Raw genomic sequence first — 26,559 nt, forward strand, 5'->3', positions numbered from 1 at the left:
AACAATAATAAGTATGCAAGATGTATGGAAGAAAAGGTACATAGAAATGCATAGTCTGGCTCAGGATAGGAATGAATGGAAGGTTGTGTCAAACAATAATAAGTATGCAAGATGTATGGAAGAAAAGGTACATAGAAATGCATAGTCTGGCTCAGGATAGGAATGAATGGAAGGTTGTGTCAAACAATAATAAGTATGCAAGATGTATGGAAGAAAAGGTACATAGAAATGCATAGTCTGGCTCAGGATAGGAATGAATGGAAGGTTGTGTCAAACAATAATAAGTATGCAAGATGTATGGAAGAAAAGGTACATAGAAATGCATAGTCTGGCTCAGGATAGGAATGAATGGAAGGTTGTGTCAAACAATAATAAGTATGCAAGATGTATGGAAGAAAAGGTACATAGAAATGCATAGTCTGGCTCAGGATAGGAATGAATGGAAGGTTGTGTCAAACAATAATAAGTATGCAAGATGTATGGAAGAAAAGGTACATAGAAATGCATAGTCTGGCTCAGGATAGGAATGAATGGAAGGTTGTGTCAAACAATAATAAGTATGCAAGATGTATGGAAGAAAAGGTACATAGAAATGCATAGTCTGGCTCAGGATAGGAATGAATGGAAGGTTGTGTCAAACAATAATAAGTATGCAAGATGTATGGAAGAAAAGGTACATAGAAATGCATAGTCTGGCTCAGGATAGGAATGAATGGAAGGTTGTGTCAAACAATAATAAGTATGCAAGATGTATGGAAGAAAAGGTACATAGAAATGCATAGTCTGGCTCAGGATAGGAATGAATGGAAGGTTGTGTCAAACAATAATAAGTATGCAAGATGTATGGAAGAAAAGGTACATAGAAATGCATAGTCTGGCTCAGGATAGGAATGAATGGAAGGTTGTGTCAAACAATAATAAGTATGCAAGATGTATGGAAGAAAAGGTACATAGAAATGCATAGTCTGGCTCAGGATAGGAATGAATGGAAGGTTGTGTCAAACAATAATAAGTATGCAAGATGTATGGAAGAAAAGGTACATAGAAATGCATAGTCTGGCTCAGGATAGGAATGAATGGAAGGTTGTGTCAAACAATAATAAGTATGCAAGATGTATGGAAGAAAAGGTACATAGAAATGCATAGTCTGGCTCAGGATAGGAATGAATGGAAGGTTGTGTCAAACAATAATAAGTATGCAAGATGTATGGAAGAAAAGGTACATAGAAATGCATAGTCTGGCTCAGGATAGGAATGAATGGAAGGTTGTGTCAAACAATAATAAGTATGCAAGATGTATGGAAGAAAAGGTACATAGAAATGCATAGTCTGGCTCAGGATAGGAATGAATGGAAGGTTGTGTCAAACAATAATAAGTATGCAAGATGTATGGAAGAAAAGGTACATAGAAATGCATAGTCTGGCTCAGGATAGGAATGAATGGAAGGTTGTGTCAAACAATAATAAGTATGCAAGATGTATGGAAGAAAAGGTACATAGAAATGCATAGTCTGGCTCAGGATAGGAATGAATGGAAGGTTGTGTCAAACAATAATAAGTATGCAAGATGTATGGAAGAAAAGGTACATAGAAATGCATAGTCTGGCTCAGGATAGGAATGAATGGAAGGTTGTGTCAAACAATAATAAGTATGCAAGATGTATGGAAGAAAAGGTACATAGAAATGCATAGTCTGGCTCAGGATAGGAATGAATGGAAGGTTGTGTCAAACAATAATAAGTATGCAAGATGTATGGAAGAAAAGGTACATAGAAATGCATAGTCTGGCTCAGGATAGGAATGAATGGAAGGTTGTGTCAAACAATAATAAGTATGCAAGATGTATGGAAGAAAAGGTACATAGAAATGCATAGTCTGGCTCAGGATAGGAATGAATGGAAGGTTGTGTCAAACAATAATAAGTATGCAAGATGTATGGAAGAAAAGGTACATAGAAATGCATAGTCTGGCTCAGGATAGGAATGAATGGAAGGTTGTGTCAAACAATAATAAGTATGCAAGATGTATGGAAGAAAAGGTACATAGAAATGCATAGTCTGGCTCAGGATAGGAATGAATGGAAGGTTGTGTCAAACAATAATAAGTATGCAAGATGTATGGAAGAAAAGGTACATAGAAATGCATAGTCTGGCTCAGGATAGGAATGAATGGAAGGTTGTGTCAAACAATAATAGGTATGCAAGATGTATGGAAGAAAAGGTACATAGAAATGCATAGTCTGCCTCAGGATAGGAATGAATGGAAGGTTGTGTCAAACAATAATAGGTATGCAAGATGTATGGAAGAAAGGGTACATAGAAATGCATAGTCTGGCTCAGGATAGGAATGAATGGAAGGTTGTGTCAAACAATAATAGGTATGCAAGATGTATGGAAGAAAAGGTACATAGAAATGCATAGTCTGCCTCAGGATAGGGAAGGGTGGAAACCTGCGTTAATTTAATCGAAAGATTGTCGAACTGAAATAAAGATGATGATGAAAATGATTGCTTATTTATTTACGTACGTATACGTAAAACTATGCATTACTCTACTAACAGTGACACACTTATGCCTAAGAATGACATATATATTTCCAGCACTGACATATACGGTATAAAAATTGTAACATTATAAAGAAAGTATGACATTAAACTGAAATGAAAGATAGTAGTACAATTAGGAAAAGTAAAAATTAAATTCGTGTTATTTATTTCCTCTGGTTTATATCTTCGTGTGCTAAAAAGAAAAAAAAAGTGTTATGTTATTCTATCTATAACACCAACGTTAGATAATTCTGTCATTTTGTATAAGATATTTCTACGATAAACAAGATGGTCGAATTTGTTCCACTTCTAAAATATTAATAGAGTTTCTCTTCTTTGAGTTTCAACTTAGTTTCCTTCCGTAGTTTTCTAGATCTTCTTAACTTGATTTTTGATAGAAAGTAGGAAAGTGAGTTCTATGTGTTAAAAAAAACGAATGCTCTTTGGTCAAAAAAAAAATAACGATTTAGGAAAACCTTTAAAAAAATAACAGAAGAAAACTTGTCATTTTTAGTTCATATTAGAGGCTTCTTATATAGAAGTTGACACCTAACTAACGCTTTACCCTCCTTGTCCTGAAAAAATGAAAGAAACTTTCGAAAGTGATGTCGAGAAAATTTTCTGTGACCCTTCTTTTCAAGATTAGAAAAAGAAAGAAAGAGAGAGAGAGAAAGAAAGAGAGAGAAAGAAAGAGAGAAAAACAAGATGGAATCTATTACATTATCACGTCCAGAAACCTCTTTATTCTATGTCACTTCTGTGTTCATATCTATTTCCTAGGCATTTCCTTTTCGGAGCATTAGCCCCTTAAAACCCTCTCCCTTCCTCTTCCCATGACTGTTCTTTATTTTTCACTTAGATCCCCCTCCCCTCCCAAGTTGTCTCGTCTTGGCTGGAAAAAAGCTTATATAAAAAGACAGAGAATTATATACATGTAGTTCCTATGATTCACTCTGGGAACAAGAAATGCATTTTTGTCACAGGTTCTTAGCCAGTGACTTCGATTCTCAATGTCGGAACGTGTGTGTTTTTTTTTTTAATTAAAATTGTTCTCCAGAAAAGAAAATTTACTAGTAGTAGCCTATATGTGAATCACTGCTACGAGTATTTGTGTCAGCATTATGAAAATATAAACAGCAGGGATACGATAGGTATACAAGCTCTTATTTAACAGAGTAATTTTTACAAATATACAGCACGACAGAATAAATCATCATCGTCATCATTCGCATTCTGCCATTATCGGCAGGTCACTTGCCGTGACTTAGAAGGTTCCATGCACTACGGTCTTCAGCTAACCTTTTCGTCTTCATTTGCGATTCTTTTGTTTTGACACAATCCATCTATTATACTCTCTTTCGTCTTTTCCCTCTCTTTCCTGCCAACATACCCTCTAGCACGTCCCTGATGATACAGTTCCCGCTTTCGTCAGTGTCCCAACCAGTTTCTCTTCCTTCTCTTAATAACATCTAAAATTGTTCTTTTCTCCACCACCATTTCTAACACACTCTCAGTCCTTTTCCGCTCGACCCAGCTAATTTTCTTAATTCTTCTCCACACCCACATTTCGAAAGCTTGTCGTTTTCCATAGTTTTTACGTAATGTCTATGTTTCTTTAAAATACAGTACGTTACTCCATTCAAAGCATTTTATGAGTCTTTTTCTCAATTATTCATTCAAGGTTATTAGATGCATAAGATTTGCAGATGATATGGCGCTTGTTGCAGAATCTGAAAAGGAAATCAATAAAATGTTAGAAAATCTGAGGATGGACTTTGAAAAATATGGGATGAAAATAAATGTTAGAAAGACAAAAAACATGGTGATTGGAACGAAGAGGTTTGTGTCAAATATAAAAGTGGGAGAGGAGCAAATAGAACAAGTGAATAGTTTTCGATATCTGGGTAGTATTCTTAGTAATGACATGAAATGCGAACGAGAAATAAAAGCAAGGATAGGAATGGTGAAAGAAGCCTTTAGGAGGAAGAAAAGTCTGTTTTGTGGGACCTTGAATAAAGAGTTGAGAAAATGACTCATAAAATGCTTCGTGTGGAGTGTTGTACTGTATGGGGCGGAAACGTGGACATTACGTAAAAGTGATGAAAAACGACTGGAAAGATTCAAAATGTGGGTGTGGAGAAGAATGGAAGTAATTAGTTGGGTCGAGCGGAAAACGAATGAGTTGGTGTTAGAAATGGTGGGTGAGAAAAGAACAATTTTAGATATTATTAGGAAGAGGAAGAGAAACTGGTTGGGACATTGGCTAAGAAGAGATTGTATCATGAGGGACGTCCTAGAGAGTATGGTGGCAGAAAAGAGAGGCAGAGGCCGAAGGAGACTACAATTAATGTGATATAAAAACAGAAAGATCATACGCGAAGACGAAGAGTTTAGTGGATGACCCTGGAGCATGGAAGCTTTTCAGCTGCTGCAAGTGACCTGCCAGTAAGGGCAGAATACCTATGACGATGATGATTATTATTCAAGGTCCTACAAAATAGACCTTTTCCTTTTTCCTAAAGGCTTCTTTCCCCATTCCTACCCTTGCTTTTATTTCATGTTCGTACTACACATCATCACTAATAATATTACCCAGGCATCTAAAACTATTTACTTATTCAATTTTCTTCCTCCCAATTCTATCAATTTTTATTGCTTACAAACGATATATATATTTTGTTTTTCTCTAAAGCTACAGATCAGTATGTACTCCAAATAGACTCCGAGGTAATTGGGACAAAGTCTACCTCGGGTATGGAAAAACTCAGATAATACGGAGAACAGCTGTTATTAGGTACTGTATATTTTGACAGTGATATTTTGAAGAAATGTGCATAAAACAACCAACATTCACAAATAGGCATAGTCCTATCGTTTTACGCAACATTGCGAAACCTTTTATGGCACAAACAATTGTTCGAAAATGGTAGATTTAGGATATGACATTCGCTACCATCTGCTTTATTTCACGGACATTTATTCCACTGATTTTCATCTTTCCCGTAGTTTTGAAGCTCTTGTTCGAAATAGACACTTCAGAGAAGAGGAAGCTGTGAGAAATGTCTTTAATGATTTCGTTGATTCTAAATCCAAGAACATTTTCCACAACGGAATGAAAACATTGGAAAAACGATGGGAAAAGGTGATTGAAGACAATGGTTTATTTTGAATAAATTTCAGGGTTGTAAACACTCATTTTCGAAACGAGCTCAGCTCAGCTGAAACTCAGTGTCAAATGTGAGTTAACTCACGCTCAAACTCAAGATTTTTAAAAGCAGCTTCCTCAACTCACGGTCAATTTTTAGTTGAGTTACGCTCAACTTAAGGAAAATTGAAAATAAAACTATCTGATGATTTAATAACTAAAAACATTTACGATGGTGCAGATTGAGAACGGTCCAGCATAGAAATAGCGATTTTAGGATAAAATATATTACTTCACAAAGAAAGCGTAATGACTAAGATACTCATTTATACAAGGAGCAAAACTGTAATTATAATAATAAGCTAAACGATTTAAATGCCAGTACCATATCGTCGCATGAGAACCAGGGGAAAGTAACTCCATTTTCGTAGGTTTACAGGCGAGAGGACAAAAATATTATTTTCTTAGAAATATTATTTTTTAATAAGATGTTAATTGAGCTACATTACAACAGATGATTGACAAGGAGAACAGATGGCGTTACGATCCATTTACACCAAGTAAGGCTTTCTAAATTATGTCCAAACATGAAGAAAACAAAAACCACATTTTTGGAGTTACGTTTCTCTGATTCTCATGCGACGATATATACCTCCATAAGAGAAACACTTCATGCATCATTTGTACTCCGACTCCTAATATAGACTTGACTAAAGTATTGCAACTTTTTGTGACTTCAAATAGCGCCCGCACCTACGAAGTTTTGTCAACGGCTCGAGTGGCTCGGCTCACGGATCAGTCACCACCTAGCCGTACCGGGAAAACAGCTCACCTAACCGAGCCAATGGCTCATTCCAATCGAGCTGGCTCGAGCTGTTGACTCAGTTAACCGAGCCGAACCTATTGGCATCACTACATCTGTGCATATTCGGCATTTGTACATTGCAGCACTCATTTGCTGTCTCTTTCTCATTGATAGCCAATGCACTTCTTTGTGTTACAATGCAAATGTGATTCTGCAGTTTGGATAACGAAATGACAATCCACTAATAGAATAAGTAGGGTCTACATATAACACTGGTATACAAAATTTTGCTTATTATTATTTCTTGATGAATTTTTATGTATTTTGACCCCCTGAACACGAATCTGGCACTTATTTTTATGTAGTGTCAATATTTTCAATGATATAAGCATGTTTTATTTTTGTCCTACACTGATTTATGCAGAGTAATTTGCGTCCTTTTACTTCGATACTCGCTAGGTGGTATCGCATTTGTTATTAAAGATAGTTGTTCCAAGTACGAAACAGAGAATATAGATTCTAAAGATACATAGCAGAATTGTAAATTGATTAAATAGAGCTATTCAAGTGTGAAGCTGATGTTGGAGAAAACAAAATATAAGGAACATCAATGGGACGTGTGTGGGGATTTCAAAATTATTGGTTTTCTTCTTGGGTTGCAAAGTGGTTATACTAAATATTCCTGCTTTCTATGTCTGTGGGACAGTCGGACAACTAACCAGCATTATGATCAAACCACGTGGCCTGAAAGAACGGAGCTTATTCCAGGAACACATAATGTGATAAATGAAGCATTAGCCCAGGGAGAAGATTCTCATGCTAACATTACATATTAAGCTGGGATTGGCAAAACAATTTGTGAAAGCTCTGGGTCGCAATTCACCTGCCCTACAATGTATCAAACAAATGTTTCCAGCTTTATCAGAGGCAAAAGTTCTGGCTGGCATTTTCACAGGGCCTCAGATTCATGTCATGCTTAATAGTGCTCCACTTAAACAAAAAATGACGGAGTTGGAAAGAAACGCTTGGGGGGCCTTTCATAAATTGGTGACCTGATTTCTTGTGCATAACCGAAGTGAAGCGTTTGAACACCAAGTTAAGACACTCATTGATCAATATCGAGCATTGGGATATAGAATGTCTTTAAAATTATATATGCTACATTCATACTTGGATTTCTTTAGGGAGAATTAAGGAGATGTTAGCGAAGAGCAGGGGAACGTTTCCATGAGGGCTTTGAGGTAATGGAAAGCAGATACCAAGGAAGGTGGGACTGTGCAATGATGGGTGATTATATTTGGGGGTTAGTCCATGACGAAGTAAACGTTTCCCACAAAAGAAAAAGAACCACTAACTTTCACTTTTGACTACGGAATTCCAGTACTTGATAAACATTTTCCTCCAATCTCAAGTACTTTTGTATATAATTTTTATAAGAAATGTAATACTCATATATTTTAGTATTTATGTATTGTTATGTAGATTTTTGTTACCCAGAAAGTTGATGTCCAAAATGTGTTATGTTTGTAATTCAATGTTCCTATAAGACACAATTGTATAATATATTACTGTTTGAGTAAAATCTAATATGCTTATAGCATTACAAATTTTGACATTACGGCAAAGTAACTGTCATACTCGTGTTCAGCGGGTGCAAATCATTAAGAAACCGATGAAAGACCAACATAAGCACAACCTTGATCAAAATTTGTATACCAGTGTAATCATTAGAAGATTAGTTTGGCAAAAAATGCATTATTTGCAACTATATTATTATGTCGGGCTGTTCTTGATCACCATGAAACAATATAAACCAGTCTATATTATGCAAGGTTTCAAGTATCAGAAAAAATGCTTTGAAAATGGTAGTAAATTAAAGTTTTGCACATAAACTAATGTTAAGCTTGCGAACATGTCTTTCTCTAAACATTATTCCATTAAATTTTAGAAAAAAGCTGCGTAAACAGTGAATCTTTCTATAATTCAAACTAGGGAGGCGAGAAGGAGGCGAACCGAGGGATATCAAAAACGCAAACTATCCGCGACACTAGAAAGGACATGAGAAAATTGTGCCTATGGAATGAAAACTGATATTTTGCGGCAGTAACGAAATGGTAACACTTATGGAGCATGATTGTTGAAATATGGAAATTCATTTTGAAAAAGCAAGACACACTGAACTAAAGTAGAACAACAAATTAGTAAAGTCTCATCGTTTAAATTTGTAGGCCATTTCAGACAAAACAAAACAAAACAAAACAAAAAAATAAGTTTGAATATAAATCAATTTGCTAAACTCAGATATTCATGACCTAAACATTTCTTTTAAATTGAGACCTTAAAACCTACAAAAGTACAACCTGTAGCTAGTTAAGAATCAAAACACAGTTACTCGTATATGATCTTACAAAGTTTGTTAATTCTCACAAATTTATAGTTAGGAATTCAGTACATTATATACTGTGTTAAGAGTATTTTAAGAACCTACTAGCAATGGTTTATAAGACAAGCAAGAAATAAATTTAAAAAGGAAGAATAAAGGATTAAACAACTTTGAAACAATGGCGGCTCTTGAGGATGATCACATAGATAGAGAATAAACTTGTATTGCTTCAAACTAATAAAGAAAACATGTCTAATATTCTAATTCCTATGTAATTTAGGATAATTAGTACATTAGGTGGATTTTCCCCTTAATTTGTAGTGGTACTATTTTAATTTTTATAGAAGTGATTTCTCTCAAGAGCCGCCACTAGGTCATTCCATATGAAATCACCAAACTTGAAACTGAAATGTGGCTCATATGTTTTAGATTTTGCTCAAAATTTGTACATGTGTTGTGGTATTCAAACATAACACACCTCTAAAATTTTACAATTCTACCTCAAAGGTGACTCCTGTAAGAGCCATTCGAAATTTGGGGGTTTTGTAAAAAAAAAAAAAAGTGTGCCCTCGACAAATTATTGAAGCCGTTAGATCTCTGGAGATAATTAAGTTATTGAAAATGGTTTTAACTAAAACAATCTTAGAATTTTTAGCATTTAAAATATTGTAGTAATGACCTGCCAAGTGGGGTTAAACATATGAATTTCACCATCAAAGAGAAAGAAAGAAGAAAAAGAGAGATCCTGTCTGCGACCTTACGGTCAAAGACTACATGTAACTAGAGATGCAAAAAAGCCGGCTTTTTTGAATCGATGGTTTTTTCACATAAAAAGCCGGCTTTTTTTTTAAAAAAAAACACGAGAATTTTGGAAATTTTGGCTTTTTTCATTTCCATTATTTTTCTATCTAAATAGCTTTCTTATAGTATATTCTATAGTTAGATAAGAATTCCATGACCTAAATGCCATATTTCGCTCTAAAATTCACCATCAAGATGGATGGAGCACATGTTTTACGAATTAAAGCTAACATGAAGAATGTAGTATTTGAGGGCAATTTTAGAGGATATTTAACTTTATTTTAACTTTTGAGTTATAGACATATTTTTTCTTCTCTAGATCATTTTAGTTTGTTATCCGTGTTTCATTTCTAAGAGCTTAGTACTCTAGCTTCTAGCACAAAAGTTAAACTTACGTTTTTCTATATATCCGTCAAACCGTACTTCCACATTTCTGTTATACTGTAGCTGTGCAATGATTTAGCAATAATTTTCGGGATACAACCTAGAATACCAATTTATACAAATAATCAGTAGCGGGTTTAGAAAAATACTTTGGGAAGGGTCTCTCTGATTGTTTCGTTTTCTAAAAAGTCCTAATTTTATTTGGGAGGTGCTTGAAGTTTATGAATACAAGCATAACTAATATTTCGTTTTGTTAGTATTCAGCAATAATCTTCCTGATACAACCTTGAAGATCATTTTATACTGAGAATCAGTGGCGAATTTAGAAAAGTATTTTGGGAGGGGTTGGTTTTTCTAAACATTCGTAATTTTTATTTGACAAGAGCTTAAAGTTTATGAGTAAAGGCATAACTAATAGATATTTCGTTCGTTTTAGACATTCCGCAACTTTGGGGAACAGGCTTCAGTCCGGAAGACCGACCCCCTGATCTTCGCAAAACCGCCACTGCTGGTAATTAATAATAATAACGATTTAAAAACAATAAGAAAGGACGTCGGCCAACTCCTACACTCCTAGTTGGCCAGTACACGCACTATTTCTACATTCACAGATGGAATGAAGGAAAGCTTTGTCAGAATGGTCGAATGCTGGGTTGAATCCCGGACTTCCCGATAGAAGCGCACAAGCCAACCACTCAGTCATGTTTGTTGTGCAGTCAGTAAGTACGCCAGAAATTTTTACTTGGTGGTGTGTTCAAAATAAAAGGGGGGTGTGTGCTCTCAGAATAGTGATATAATTTTTAAACAGACTCAAACAAGAAAACAGTATATTTTGTTACGCAACTATTGCAATACTACTACTACTACTACTACTACTACTACTACTACTACTACTACTACTACTACTACTAATAATAATAATAATAATAATAATAATATCAGCTCTTCGCAGTGGTAGGTTCAATAAAGTAAGTTCACACATTTGAGCATTTATTATTATTATTAAACTAAGTAATACAGTGAAACCTCTCAAAACGGACATCGGTGGTACACGATTATTTGTCCGTAAATGAAAGGTGTTCCTAAAAGGAAAGGTTCTCTCTCATAACACCACACCACACATATTTATGGCATGGAAGAATAAGGAAGTTTGTCCTCTTATGAAGATGTCCATTATTGAGAGATATCCGTTAAGAGAGGTTTCACTGTATTGGTAATTAACCTCCACTATTTTACTCAATAATTTCCCTACATGTGAATTGATTACATACGAATTATTGTAATTATTTTGCAAAATTTGCTATTATTTCAATTTATTCACCCCCAGCAAGTTTTAGTGGGTGATTTTTTTTTCAAAATATTGAGAGAATATCCCTCGTCCCATGCTGAAATCACATTCGTTTAGTAATTAATACTGTACATAGTTCCAATTTCATTATTTTAATATTCTAACCCTGTAGTTAACGTTAATTATTGTAATATTATTTGATCTCTTAATCTCCGTTCCTGCCCCTTCTTGGCTACGTTATTGGCTCTGAATATCTCTCATAAGAAAATTATTCATTGATTTAGTTGTTTTCCAGAAATCCAGTTTTTCAATTTACAAATATTTTGTATCTTACTGTTTTGTCTTCTTTAATATACCCTAATTTTAATAATCCCAGGGCTTGTAGTGGTCTGGTCTCTTGTATTAAATAGTTGAAAAGTGACCAAAAAATGGTCAAAACCATACAAAATCTCATCATGCCCCTTTTTTCCTTTGTCAATTTCTAGCTCTTTCTTTGTTGTTTTGTTTCTTCTTTACTTCTTCTTTTTGATATTCCTCCTTTCTTAAGTTTTCAAAATATGCTTTGTAGTTACGGTAAGCAGACTTAGCAGATGTAGAAAGCTTCTGAGTAAGTGGAACCAGTTCTGGCCTATTTCAGAATTTCTTCATCCCAGACATTATATTTAACTTCGCATTAAGAGTTCTCAAAAACGTGAAATATTCAAATTCATCACCTACTCTTAAGAACATACAAAAAGCATAACACAAGACGAACATGATGAATCACACAAACACACACACACAACGTTGAACAGAGCGTTAACTATTACGAGAGAAAACTAAAATATTATTATGATAGAAGAAAGAATAGACACAGAAGGGTTCTCAACCCACCTTGAGAACTTAAGCATTCACCAACCGTCCACTGTGCTTTAGAAAGAATAAAAGCTGAAGTGAGAATAAAGCTGACTGTTTCACATACTGAAGCTTCAAAAGAGTAATGAGTAACAAGTTTCTTCCTTTTTCCATTTGTTTTTATATTTTTCTTAGAAAACTGCCAATGCAAAACATAAATCACACGAAAAAGTCACTTTACCTCTCAAAAAAGTAACTTTTAGTGACAAATTTAAAAAAAAAATAACTTTTAGTGACCAACTTGAAAAAAGTAAATTTTAGTTAAAAAAAGTGACTCACTATGAGCCCTGTTCCGCTCAATGAATTTACGTGAAAAAAAATACTTTACAAAAAATTAAGATAGCGCCAAATGCGTTCCTGCATAACACTAGACTAAGTCTAAAATATATGTAATTCTTACTTCAATCGATTTCTTCATTTCTAAAAATGTTTTGACTACACCCTTCTAACGTTCGTCCACTAATTGATACACCACTTGCAGAACAGGCTCGAAACCAGCTACAGAGCTTTGGGGGCCATGAATATGTTAGGAGGGGCCAAGTCATTAAAAATTCTCTTACAAATATCTTTTGTGCATTTTGTATTGAGGTCTGGAGGGGACATGAAAAATTTAGGAGGGGCCGGGCCCTCCCCAACCCCTTCTGGTTGCGAGCCTGTTGCAGAGTAGCACTTACTAACTGAATCTGGTATAAGCTTATTACTATATTGTATCATATTTTCTTATTCAGGAGTAGGTACCTGTAGGTGAATGACCGCTCAAGATGTTGCCAATTTCAGTCATCTGCATCTGTTCATCAATCTCTTTTCTCGGAAACGACCGCGGAACCCAGGATGGTAGGTATCAGCGGTCTGTTTTGTCAATTGTTTTGATCGAAACACCGCCCGAAACAATGAAGTCGTGTGGTTCTCGAAGCCGTACATGAGAACGAGGTCGCTTCGTATTTTGAAGTGAAATAAAATAAATAAGAATATTGCCTCCTTTCATAAACTCTAAACCTTTTTTAACTTGATGTAATAAATAACCTATATGATACTGATTGATACAATTGGATTTGGGGGAGTATTCCTTTTCCATCCAGGAGTGTGTGTAAAGAAATTTGGAGGGGTGTTAGGGGGGTGTTGGGGGGTGTAGATTACTCCCTGTGTGCAGTTGTATTTAGCTTAATTTAAATATATTCCGTAGTCCTTTTTAGGGGGGAGTTCCATAATGATATGTTGAATTCCTCTTGTTAAAAATTCAGAAAACTTGAAGACTGGATAAACCGTGATGGTGGTCAAGGGCGCCCATGTTGTGGTTTCCCGGGGGGGCAAGTATAAGCGACGTTTCAAAAATAGTTTCAAATTTTGCTGTAACTAATGTAAAAACTCTATTGGATTTTCGATATTCTGAAGTACATTTTCCTCTAGGAGAGGCAAGCGCCCCCTTGCCCCCCTGATGGGCGCCCTTGATGGTGGTTATAAAAAACTTAACTGTAGAATTTCAAGAATATACAGAACCAAAAGTTCCAGATGTGCAACCTTTAATTGTATCATATAAATCTAAGTATTTCTCTTATGTTTTATTTTAATTTTACTTTGTTTCAAAAAGAGGGTATGCAATATTTTGAAGTAAAAATACTACATACAATTTTGCTAGTTATTTGTATATTTTTTTAAAAGAAGTTTTTACTTTTAGGGTTGGCTCGTTTACACCAGCTGTTTTTTTTTAATAACTGGTTTAAACCAAAAAAAAGTTGATTGAGTTGATTTTTAGTTTAGCGTCCCGTTCAGCAGCGAGGCTATATGAGACGTGGACCTACTGATTAACGTGGAATCCGAACCACATGAGCTGCCGCCGGGAATCGAACCCGGAAAAATAAAAAGAACAAAAATGCGAATCGTGTGAACTTCATGGTGATGTTTCCACATGTCAAACCTTCTACATTAGTCTTATTTGCTTTTCATCTTTTAATCAAGGTGTCCCATGTTCAATTCTCGGTCGAACCACAACCCTTTTTCATGTGTAAACCAAGTATCGGTTCGGATGTCACTATAAGCGAAAGTCTTCTCCTTGATAACCTCGGTATTACGTAAGGATGTTAAGCCTAAACATACGAAACGAAACCAAATTATATATTTCTGCATGCCTGTTGTTTTATAAAGAAGCCAAGGTTGTTTAAATATATTGATTGAAATTGGTAAAATTTACCGATTGCATACGTAGCTTCCAACATTAGCTTGGATTGGCCTTTCAATGATATCTACATACTAAATTTGTAATTTAATACCTCAATTTAGCGTACTGATTATAATACATTGACCTTTAAATTTTACATGGAAAGCAATAACAGGATTTTCCCGTTATTGTTTTACATTTAAAATAATGACGGGATTTTCCTGATGGCTAGGGCTGGAGTTTCTCAATTTAAGAAATTTACTGACCGGACTTGTTTAAGCTTATGGGACCTCTTCCAGCATAACCCCGTTGTTGCATAATAACACCAAGGCAAACAAACTTATTTCTGTGAATATGTAATATAAGTACATAAAGCAAAATATCTAAATAAAAAAACTGGCTTAAATCCCAAAAAAGCCTGGTTTAAACTGCCCCCAAAAAACAGGTTTTTGGCATTTTCAGAAGCAACCATGGTTCTTGAAGACAAACTATGCTTACTTTTGTATATAGGAGGTTATTTTTTTTTAATTATATACATTGGTTAATCCTTTGTAATTCATAATGTAAAAATGCTGGAGTAAAATTGTTTAAAATATCTTCTCGAAAGTCATGGTTTATTTTCGAGGTTTTATATTATTATCGGCATCAACCACTAATTAAATGACTTTTTGTGTTATAGAGAAGCGAAACAAAGTCTGCTTTATCAATTTAAAGCAGAATTTTGAAAAAAGCCTAAAATTTCCCAAGCAAAAAAGCGAAGCAGAAAAAACCGAGTTTTTTTTCCAATTAGAAGAGATTATTTGTATAGTATTTTGTAAAAATACTTTTTGTAGTGAAACTTTCATAATAAAAGCCTGTAGTGGGAGTCAATTCTGACACTCTTTTTATTAATACTCTACCTATAACCAATATGGGACAAAGCTTTACAATATGGATATTCTTATCGAAGTGATTTGCAACATTATAAGAATATTAATAAAATATTTATTTATGAAATATGAAGAAATTATGCATAACCAAGACAAACTATGCATAAACAAAAAGATTGGAATAATCAAAAGAAGTGGATCAAAAGTTGCAATCTTGGCCAAGAATTTTAGGAATGATCTAAAAATGTATCAAGATTGCGGTCTTGGTTGATAATTAGTTTTTGAATCAGGAGCCACAAAAGTTTCAACGGCCCCTAAATCGAGTTTTCGTATTTCCTACGGAATAAGCATATCATACTGAGTTAAGTGATAGTTTGGGTTTTTGCTACACTGTATGTAGTTCTCCAGATATAATGCTTACACGAAAACTTTAATTGAAATATATTGGATCTTGGATTAGGGGCCACAAAATACTTATTTATGAAATATTATCAGAATCGCCTGAGTCGTTTTGTGAAAAACATCCGTAAAAAACTCATCCTTAAAGAGTACACTATCTCTTCTTGATTTTTTTCTAGAGAAATGACATATCTCACAGTATTGGGCTGTTAATGAAATATTTATTTAAAAATAAACAAAATATTCAGAGTTGTTTTTCATAAATTCAATTGTTTTTATTTTCATGTTTGTGTAAACTACCCTTCTTTTTAGAGATAAGGAAAAAATGGAAACACCGTCTACCAGAAAAATTACATAAAAATCTCAAGTTCAAAATTAGGTTGAGATTCGTTGAACGATATGGACTCTAGATGAGTGTACATCATGACGAATAGACGGACATAGGCCCTATCTTGAAAGAATCCCTTTTTTGGTATCCATGGACCATAAAATGTGTAAACCATTCAAATCTCTAATTCACTTTTTTCACCATTACCATACTTTTTCCCTCCTTTCGTCGCTCGAAGATAAAAATGTCAAAGATTCAATATTTACTACCTATAGCCTATTTTGTTATTACCTAGAGAAATATCAAGCAAGGGCGCCCATTAGGATGGGCAAGAGGGGACACTCACCCCCCTAGATGAAATTATACTTCGGAAGATCGAAAACCCAATAGAATTTTTAGAACTATATTTGAAACCGCAAAATTTGAAACTATATTTGAAATGTTCCTTATACTTGCCCCTCTCTGGAAAGTACAACATGGGCGCCCTTGGTATCAAGGAAATAACTGAGTCTCTAAAATATACAGTCTTTAATTTACCTAAATTTGAAATATCAAATTTATACTTTCATAAGGAAATTTTTGATAGATATAAGTAGTATCGTTGAAAACCATTTTTTTTACCTCTGGAGGGCCGCGCAGTAACATGAAAACTCTTAAACACACATTAAAAAAATCATTCAGTCATGTTTGTTTTCTGTTTTAAAATTATGGCCGTAAAATTAAAAATAATAACTCGTTATGATAATTGTTTTAAAATATAATAATGCTAGTTTTTACCATGAGATTTCGATTCTTTACTTTTGTTACATTGCTTTTACTGAACAATGAAAATGAAATACAAGTCTTAAAGCATCACTTACGAGTTGCAACGAGTTGTGAACCAGTAGTCATTGAGAATAGAATATAACAATTCTCTGAGTAAAATGATAATATTGAAAAAAAAGAAGAGTAAGACCATATATAAAGCGTAGGTCAAGATGTAGGACCGTATACCATACAAGGAGGGTAAATTATCGTATATGTACGGTCAAGACCGTATGCCTGGTTACACTGCTTGACGGTATAAGAGTATTATACTTTTTACGTATGTTTTTCAAAACAAGAACATTTTTAACCAAGTCTAACAATTTTGAAGTGTTTTCCCTGTCTTGGATTCGCACGTACTAACGTGTTATAATTTATGATTAAATCTGACAACTAAATAAATACTGTACAGGATGAGCACAGAAACAGCCCCAGGCTTCAAATTAGTGTAAATATTCAATTAAATGTTAATTATATGGCACTTTAAAATCAGGTACTGTTTCTGTGCTCACGTTGTATTTCTTAAATTATATGCACATAAGGACTCTCCAAGTCGCCTTGAATTATCTCTAGCGATAGTTGCTCTAACTGTGCGTCACGTGTTTAAAGACATAATAAGTATTTCAAGTCTCTTCCCAGTGATCGGACAACAGCAAATGTACAAATGGCCGATTACAATACTTTGTTGTCAAAATAACAATAACCGGAGCTGAGCGTAAAATTTAGGGATGCGCACGAGACGAGTCGAGACAGATTTTCCTGGCAAAATTCGAGTCGAGACACGACTCTTCCAATAGAGAAATAAACATTTTTCGAGTCGAGACATCACTTTTACAACACATTTTTCGAGATGAGACAGCCACAAATCTTGTCTCATGCGCATCCCTAGTAAAATTGAATATGGTTTTACGCTCGAACCTGCCTATATTTCGAGCTCAACTCAAGTTACGGTCACATTTTTTCAAAACGAGATAGTTCATGATAAAACTCACTAGAAACGAGCGCGTTCAGGTGAGCTACCTCTCTTACAACCTTCATAAATTGTAAATATCTGATAAGTGTCTGATAAAAGCTCTAAATATCTAAGTAGCTGTTTAATTTCATACCATCAAAAATAACAGTTCATTTGTAACAACCTAACAGTATGAAATGGATATTTAGAAATTTATCGAAGTGTGGGTACTTTTACATTTGGTTTTAATTGAAAATGAAATGAAATTAAAAAATGCAGTTTAACGTTCAACAATTAGGGGAAGACGTTGTACCTTTGAACACCTGTGGTTTTCTCGAATTCAGATCTATCTAGGTGCAGTGATTAAAATTCGTTTGAAAGATTAAATGAAAAAAAAGCACTACAAACGCGTTTGGCTGTTTACTGAGTGTTGTGTCGAGTAATGTTCCTTTTAATTTTTTCACCCCCCAAAACGAAGATTTTTTTGCACTTACCTTTTGAGTTTTGTGCTGTTCGGTTTTCGCAACTTGTGATATTTATTTGTCCAAACTTGGGGTAGAATCATTGGTCAATACAGTAATACTTTTAGTTTTAACTTCTGTTCAATATTTAAGCTAGTGGAGAACTTTTTTTTTTCGTAATGGTGACCCTCTTGTACGTATTCTAATGCATCGTGTACCTTTGAACGATAAATAAAACAGTTTAAAGCTACACAATGTAAGTAGTTAAAACAATTGATATATTTTATATAGGTTAGTTTAGGATATAAAGTTATTAATTATAATTTTAAGTACTTTCTATATATTCGCTTATTCTATAACAGTGGTGTCCAATTATAATGAGCCTGAGGGCCATAACCGCCTTTACTAGTAAAGTGGAGGGCCACAGTTAAATAATAATAATAATAATAATAATAATAATAATAATAATAATAATAATAATAATAATAATAATAATAATAATAGTAGTAATAATAATAATAATAATAATAATAATAATAATAATAATAATAATAATAATAATAATAATAATAATAATAATAATAATAATAATAATAATAATAATAATAATAATAATAATAATACAGTAGAAAAAATTAAAGAATGTATTTGAAATATATACCTATTTAAAATGATAAATGAGGGTGACTAGCAGCGTTTACAAGGGTTGGGATATCAACATCCATTCCTGTTGTTGCGAGCCGCAGAAGATGTAAAAGACAAGAATCTCCAAGGAAGTTTCTGAAGCGATTGTTCACAATTTTCATGGTGGAAAATGCACTTTCACACAAATAAGTACTATTAAACACTGACACTCTTTTCGGACCAAACTCCAAAATTTAGGGAAAGGTGTTGCCCGCACCTTTTCGTTGTACAGAAGCGCTAAATGAATGCCTTATTTCGAAAGAAGAGTGGATGAACATTAAAAGAATGAATAAATATAAATGAAAATACTATCAGTCATAACAATCGTTAATTGTGAGAGCTTAGTGGGCCACAAAAAAATAGTTTGGTGGGCCGCATGCGGCCCGCAGACCGCCATTTGGACAGCACTGTTCTATAACATAATGTTAAGAGCTGTATATGCTCAACTTTATTGTTCACAAGTTTTTGTTAGAACTTCTCTTCAATTTTTAATTTAATTAATAAAATTTTAATTCTGGGGAACTTTTTATAGCTAAATCTTTTATTGCAATTTATAACTGTTAATATTTGTAGCTTCTTTTTATATTATGGCAGCAAAAACGTTGTAATTATCACTGTTCAAAGATACAAGAGGGTCTGTTCAATGGTACACGACCATAATGTACCTGTGAACAAAACGGATTTGTCCTTCCTTTATCTTATAAAAGCTATTGTAATTATGTAACACGTTAAAAAATCATCCTATCTGATAGCAAAGAGATGACACTTCAAATGTACGACAAAAATTGGGGAAAAAGTGCTGAATATTAGCACTAAAATTTCGAAGACTTTAAAAGTGTTCACAGGTACAACGCCTTCCCCTATGCTCTTTATGCTAAGGGAGATGATTAAAGCAAGTGAATGATGATGAAAGAATTTGTGGAATGGCAAAGTGGGAGTATCTCGAGAAAACCCCCGGAAACGATGTGGTCCATCACAACTTTACTTGGCTCGGGATCGATTGAGTTTTACGTCCCGTTCAGCAGCGAGGCCATATGAGACGTGGACCTACTGATTAACGTGGAATCCGAACCACATGAGCTCCCACCGGGAATCGAACCCGGGTCTCCCGCGCCAAAGGCGCGTATGCTAACCACTTAGCCACGGAGGAGCTCTGGCTCGGGATCGAATCAGGGGCCCAACACATCACAGATAAGCGCTTTACCACTGAGCCACCGTGCCCTTTTGTTTCGTTTTATTACATAATTAACTTGTACAGTACATAAAATTTTTGCCTTCATTATTATTACTCATAATTACTAACACACTATTCATAAAACTTTTGGTTCCATATGTAGCTACTGAAAATAGCTAAGGCGTCCATTGCTGGCAACTTTCATCAACGCGAAAACTCGTCACTTTCATAAATGCTCCTGTTCCGGAACCTGAGGAACTGATAACACCCGCCCTTGATACACACTATGTGAGTGTGAGTTTATAGTAGATTGTTTTAAGGAAACTTGAGCACCAGCCGACAAGAAATATCTCGCGTCAGAATGACAAAATGTCCTCGATTGCCCTCACTCTTGTTGGAGAGAAGAAGTCACTGCCTTCAGCTCTTCTTATGCTTTCCCATTGAGTGAAGGAAATGGAGAAAGGCAGAAAGAAAGAAAACCGACAAGAAGAAATGAATTGATGCTGTCCGCTAAATGCGGACAATGCCACTACAGAGGATAATATTGGGTTTTGTATTGTGACATCCAGTTATTTGTAAATTCTATAAAATTGTTAGCGTTTAAGGAAAAAGGTATCCAAAGATGAGACACGTAGTAATTGATAGAGCTTATTAACCGGACTAAAATTATATGGGTAAGTACAAACTCATAGTTTTCCTGAAAATCTAGAAAAACTTATATTTTCGTAAATTTAAACAGATAGCATTTTCACGTGTACACCACGTAGACGAGTTTGGTTAGAATATGGCAAATAATTAAATGGTAAGCAACCAACCTTACACCTTTAGGTCCTGTTGGGTTGCACATTGCCTAAGAACAATTAATCTATATTGCCCCCTATGGCATGGTTTCACAACTTGTAGTACGCGTATAACTGGTGGTATACAATGCGCTGTTATATGGGTCGTATAATTTCTGGTTGTACGCCATTTGGAAAGGTTGCGAGCCCATTTCCTACGGGGATACATAAGGGGGACATATTTTTGGATCAACTAGATGGATCACTTCCATCAAGGAACTCGACTCTTCACTTGTGATGCAGAAGTTGCTACCTTATACATCCAAATTCCTTAAAAAAGGCACCAAATACCTTACAGACAGTGAAATTCCAATGAGCAGACAGACGGACTGACAGATAGAAACACGAAGGTCGGTTGAGTCGAATGGTAGAAACTCATCACGCTCGCTTCAATTACGGCAAGGTAAAACGAACCTCACAAATTCTTTTGAAACAAAATTCACACGCTTTCTTCAGGTTCTTGAAAGGTACTTCAAATGGGGAAAGGAGAAAGGGACCACTTTATACTGTTTCAACACAAATTCAGACAAAGAGGGGTCTCTATTCTTTTGAAAGAATCCGCCCCACTTCGCTATTACACCCTTTAAACCCGCCCCCCTCATCTCCCACATTTCGCATCCTCTTTACACTTGAAGGTTGTTCCATCTTTTTTTTTTTATGTCTGTTATTAGATCAATGAAGTAAATTGGCATAGCACGGTTTTCGACAAAGAAAAAGACGAAAAAAGAAAGTATGTCCTTGGGGCAACATGTGCGTAGAGTGGGGCAAACAAAGGAAAGAAGGAAAAAGAAAGTAAGCTATAAGTACACATGAAGCTTTAATTTTGATGTGCAACACTAGGGAATTTTAATGTTTGTTATTACCTTTAACATGTTACACATTAATTAAATTCTCAAACTAGGCGATTTGCACATTTGTAATAATGCCTTATGATTCTATTATCTTTAGACACTCAAAAGCAAAGGACGACATTCTTTCGTTTGTTCTTTTTCTTTACTGAGCATACGAAATGAGGAAGTAACAACCCTTTTTATCTTTGCGTCTTAAAAGAATGGTAAAAAAAAAAAGTGCGTAAGAGCGCTTTAGAACAACACAAAGAAAAAGTCCCTCCTCCACGACTTGTGAAAATTCGCGAATTTAAATCCACAATGAAAATTTTCCTATTCGACTATGTACATAGAAGGACCAAGTCCTTCACCCGCCACCATCCCCCCTGACTTCCCCGCCTCGTGCACGCCCCTGAGTCTCTCTTTTTCTTCCCGCGCGCGCGTAATGTTAGACCTAAAGTGCTTTGTGCGCTCCCAAAATCTAATGCGACTATATGGAATATATGAATAATAGATAGAGTTATCGTTTAGTTCATATTTTGGCGAAGTAAAATGAAATTTGCATTCGTAAAGAACGTACCGCTCCAGGATCAAAGCTATAGTCCCTTCTCCGTCGTCCCGCTCGCCCCGCGTCCAGACATTAAAAACATTGGGAAAAAAGCGTAAAAGAGAACAAGAAGATAAAGCGGCAGTGAACAAGATAGGAGAAGAACGAGAATAAAGAAAGCTAAAAAGGAATTTCAAAGAAGAAGGACAAAAGTCAAGGAGAATCTGACAATATGAGAAATTACGCATTTGCAATATCTTATACAACCTATATGACGTAGCACGTGTCCTACGTAACTTCCACTTACGTCAGTAGTGCAACTACTCTGTTTTTGTTTTCAAAATATCTCAGAGAGATAAGATAACTCAGTGATAGAACACATCTCTGGTACGAGGGGTCCCGGGTATGATCCAGGCTGTTTCCTCCCACATTGTTGTTTTATTCCTTCTTTTATATCATTCACTATCATGTATCATCTGTCTTCTTTAACTTGCAACATGTAAAAATAAAACATTTAATTCCAAAATATTCTTCCCTCATTTCTGTACCCAGGCACACACACACACACACACACACACACACACACACACACACACATATATATATATATATATATATATATATATATATATATATATATATATATATATATATATATATATATATATATATACAGTGGCGGATCCAGGATATGATCAAGGGGGGGGGGCTAAACCATAATTTGCCGTTTTATCCAGTGTAAAGCAGAATTGAAGCCCATTTTATCCAGTGCAAACCTGAGCGTCAAGGGGGGGGCTATAGCCCCTTAGCCTTCCCCCTTGGATCCGTCCAGTGCACGTTACAAAGTGCAACCCTACACTGATAAGCAGAAGGCGATAGTGGAAAATTACTGAGAGGTTTTATATATATTACTGAGAAACGTGTCAGTAATTTTCGACTATCGCTTTCTGCGTATCAGTGTAGAGTTGCACTTTGAAACGTGCACTATTGTTGCAAATACTGCTTTTACAATGCAATTTATTTTCATGTTTTAGAACATACAGTACTTATTTGCATGCGAAGTTCGTTTGCAGCGACAACTTATGAAAAATAATTGACCGCGACTGATGTAAGGTTAATTTTTTTTCGTCGCACTCGTAGATAATCACGGTTCTAATGTATATTTAAAAATTAATCATTATCAATCCACTGTTCGATGAAGGTCTCTCCAACTGTTCTCAATAACCATCTGCCTTAAGAGCCTCCATGCCGGCAAAATTAAAATACCGCTAATTTTACAGCAATTATGTGATATTTTCAAATAGATGAAAGATAATTGAAATATGGAACAAGAGCGCCCTAGACAATATTATTTTGCGTGAGGTACCGTTATCACAAGTCACCTAGTGTCTTTCCGTTTTCAGATGTTTAGAAACGCGAAAATAAATGCCGATTTTCTAAATGGCTAGAAATCGAAAGCAGATAAGTGAGTCGTGATAACGGTATCTAATGTAAAACAATATTGTCTAGGGCGCTCTTGTTCCACATTTCGATTATTATTTTTTTTTATCTATTTGAAGATATCACATAATTACTGTAAAATTAGCGGTATTTTAATTTCGCTGAGATGAAGACTCTTAAGCAGTTCTTTTCCATTTGACCCTGCAGTGTTTCTTGATTTTGTCTTCCTTGTGTACGGACACTTCCTAGCTCGTTCTTGTCTCTTGGTATCAAATCAGGAATTGGTTTTGACCATTGATTATCATTTCTTTGTCCAATGTGTCCAGCTCACTTGCATCTCAGTGCATTTATTTTCATAATAATATCAATAACTCCTGCTACCCTTTTGATTCTTGCAATTCTCTTCCTATTTTTACGAGTGATTTCTAATATGCTTCATTGTATAGTCTGCAGACAATGAGCGTCTGATTTTTTTTTTTAGGCCACGTCTCGACCCATATTTATTTTTTATGTGGAAACAGGCAGAACACATTCATTGAAAATCTTAGACACACTTTAGACACATCTTCCAATATCAAGCTGTTACTTCCTAATGCACTTCAGTCAAACTTCATTTATCTGTTCCATTTCTTCTTTAAGAGCCTGGCATACTAAAAATATTTAATAATACAAAATTTATCATTTTTCTTTTGCTTGTTTTTCATAAGTGAAAGGAGATAATGAACTGTAACTTACCACACTCATAGATAATGTTAATCTACAACAGAAAATATGAACCTGAAGAATTTCCAGTGTTACCATCCATAGAAATTACAGTGTTGATAGAATAACATTTCCCCCAAAATCTAAGTTAAGGCAGCGACTAGAGGAACGAACTTAACTGCATTTGATTACATCTTATGTTGTTTTGGAATTCTGTGAACCACTTTTTAAATAATATAATAGTTGAATTTAGTTTGTAACAAACAAATAGTTTTAACATATAGTTACTAAAATGAAATAATAATGTTACTTAAAAAGAAGTCTACAGGATTCTAGAGCAACGTGATACGTAATTAAATGCAGTTGAGTTCCTTCCTCTAGTCGCTGCCTTAACAATGTGCTAGGCATGTTCCATTTAGGTGTCCCAGCTACTTTTTAGGTACCCTACACTTGACACATATGATATTCATGTGCTAAGTATGTACTTCAGCTATCTACAGTTTTAGGTACTTGTTATACCTAATTGATACTTGCAACTATGTACCACAAATATATCATTTATATACCTGGCTCAGTTTCGCACTCTAACAGTCATTTGTTTTTAGACTGTATATATATAGATTTGTCGTCACTTGGTATATATATATATGTGTGTCATGTTCTAGGTACGTCATTTAGGTATATACTGTTTCAGATACTCTAACAGCACAAGATGTGCTAGGCATGCGCCATTTAGTGTTCTAAATTCATCTCTCACATTTGATGCATTTATTGCTTCTTTTTCTAAGCGATTGTATACTAGAAACAACAAACGCATCAACTTTATTAGATGGCGACTGTCGCTGATCATTTAAAAGTGAATATGGAAAAAAGTAAATAGACACTCGTCATTTTGTTATAAAATTACATGGCGAGCAGATCTTATCTGATCCCAAACGGTTATGTCGAATACCTAGGTATACGCGCTTAAACGAGCACTCTGATTAGCCAAATTCAAAAGACCTCAACAATTTATTCCAAGTCAGCTCTCGGCGTGGTTCGCTCGATGTCATTTGTGCTTCCTTCGAGCAGCTAATACTGCTAGTGTAGTGTGTAGAGATCTGCACGGGCCGAATTTTTCGGACCGAGCCCAATCCAGCCCGAACGTACCTAGGCCCGGCCCAGCCCGGACCCGAAAAGTTTTGGAGATTTTCGGCCCGAGCCCGGCCCGGCCCGGCCCGATAAGTTTTTTAAAATTCCTGGCCCAAGCCCGGCCCGATAAATTAAAAGAAAATAGCTCGAGCCCCAATCTCAGAAACATTTTCTAAACTCTGGTTCACAACCTGACGCTTGCCTCCAGAATGGTACCATTGCCTCCTAGAACTTTGCCTGTCATCGAGAGAACAAAAACTCCATTTCTTGTAACGAAAATCTAACTTAATTGATTTTTAGCATAAAGTGAAGATGGCAATATTGGTTAGCGACAGGCAAAAATTTCCACCCCTTCTTGTTATATTTTGAGTTCAGTGAAGGCCAAGGTCAGAGCTCAATTTACCGCATAATGCCTGCAATCCTCTATAGTGAAAGTAGAGCCGCTAAGCAACACAAACTGTAAATAGCTATTGCATTCTTTGTAACATTTTTCACGGACACACTTCTTCAACGTTTGGCTTTATTCCAATTATCGTTTAACGAAAGTCAATAATTATTAAAGAATTGCAATTGATCGGCCCCAGCCGGGCCCGACCTGAAGAGAAATCAGTGTCGGCCAGCCCAAGCCCGGCCTGGCCCAAAGAAATAACAGTGTCGGCCCGCCCAAGCCCGGCCCGGCCCAAAGAAATAGCAGAGTCGGCCCGCCCAAGCCCGGCCCGCGGGCGAGGCCGGGTTTCGGGCCTCGGGCCGGGCCCGGCCCGTGCAGGTCTCTAGTAGTGTGTCATTTACTCGTGCCTGTGTGTGTTTTATCTGACTGAATTTAATTGTATTTCTCATCTGTTCTTGATATTATCACCTAGTTTAATTTTTTGGAATTCAGTGTTGTGACTTAAGTTCGATATGAAGACGATTCGCCTCAATACACTTCGTATCAGTTTTCAAAGTGGTAACTGTGCCGACTTCTATTATTTTACATGAGTGGATTAGGGATACCTTTGGGTT

This window comes from Thermobia domestica, chromosome 5, assembly GCF_964235325.1.
Source record: "Thermobia domestica chromosome 5, izTheDome1.hap1.1, whole genome shotgun sequence".
Taxonomy (NCBI): domain Eukaryota; kingdom Metazoa; phylum Arthropoda; class Insecta; order Zygentoma; family Lepismatidae; genus Thermobia; species Thermobia domestica.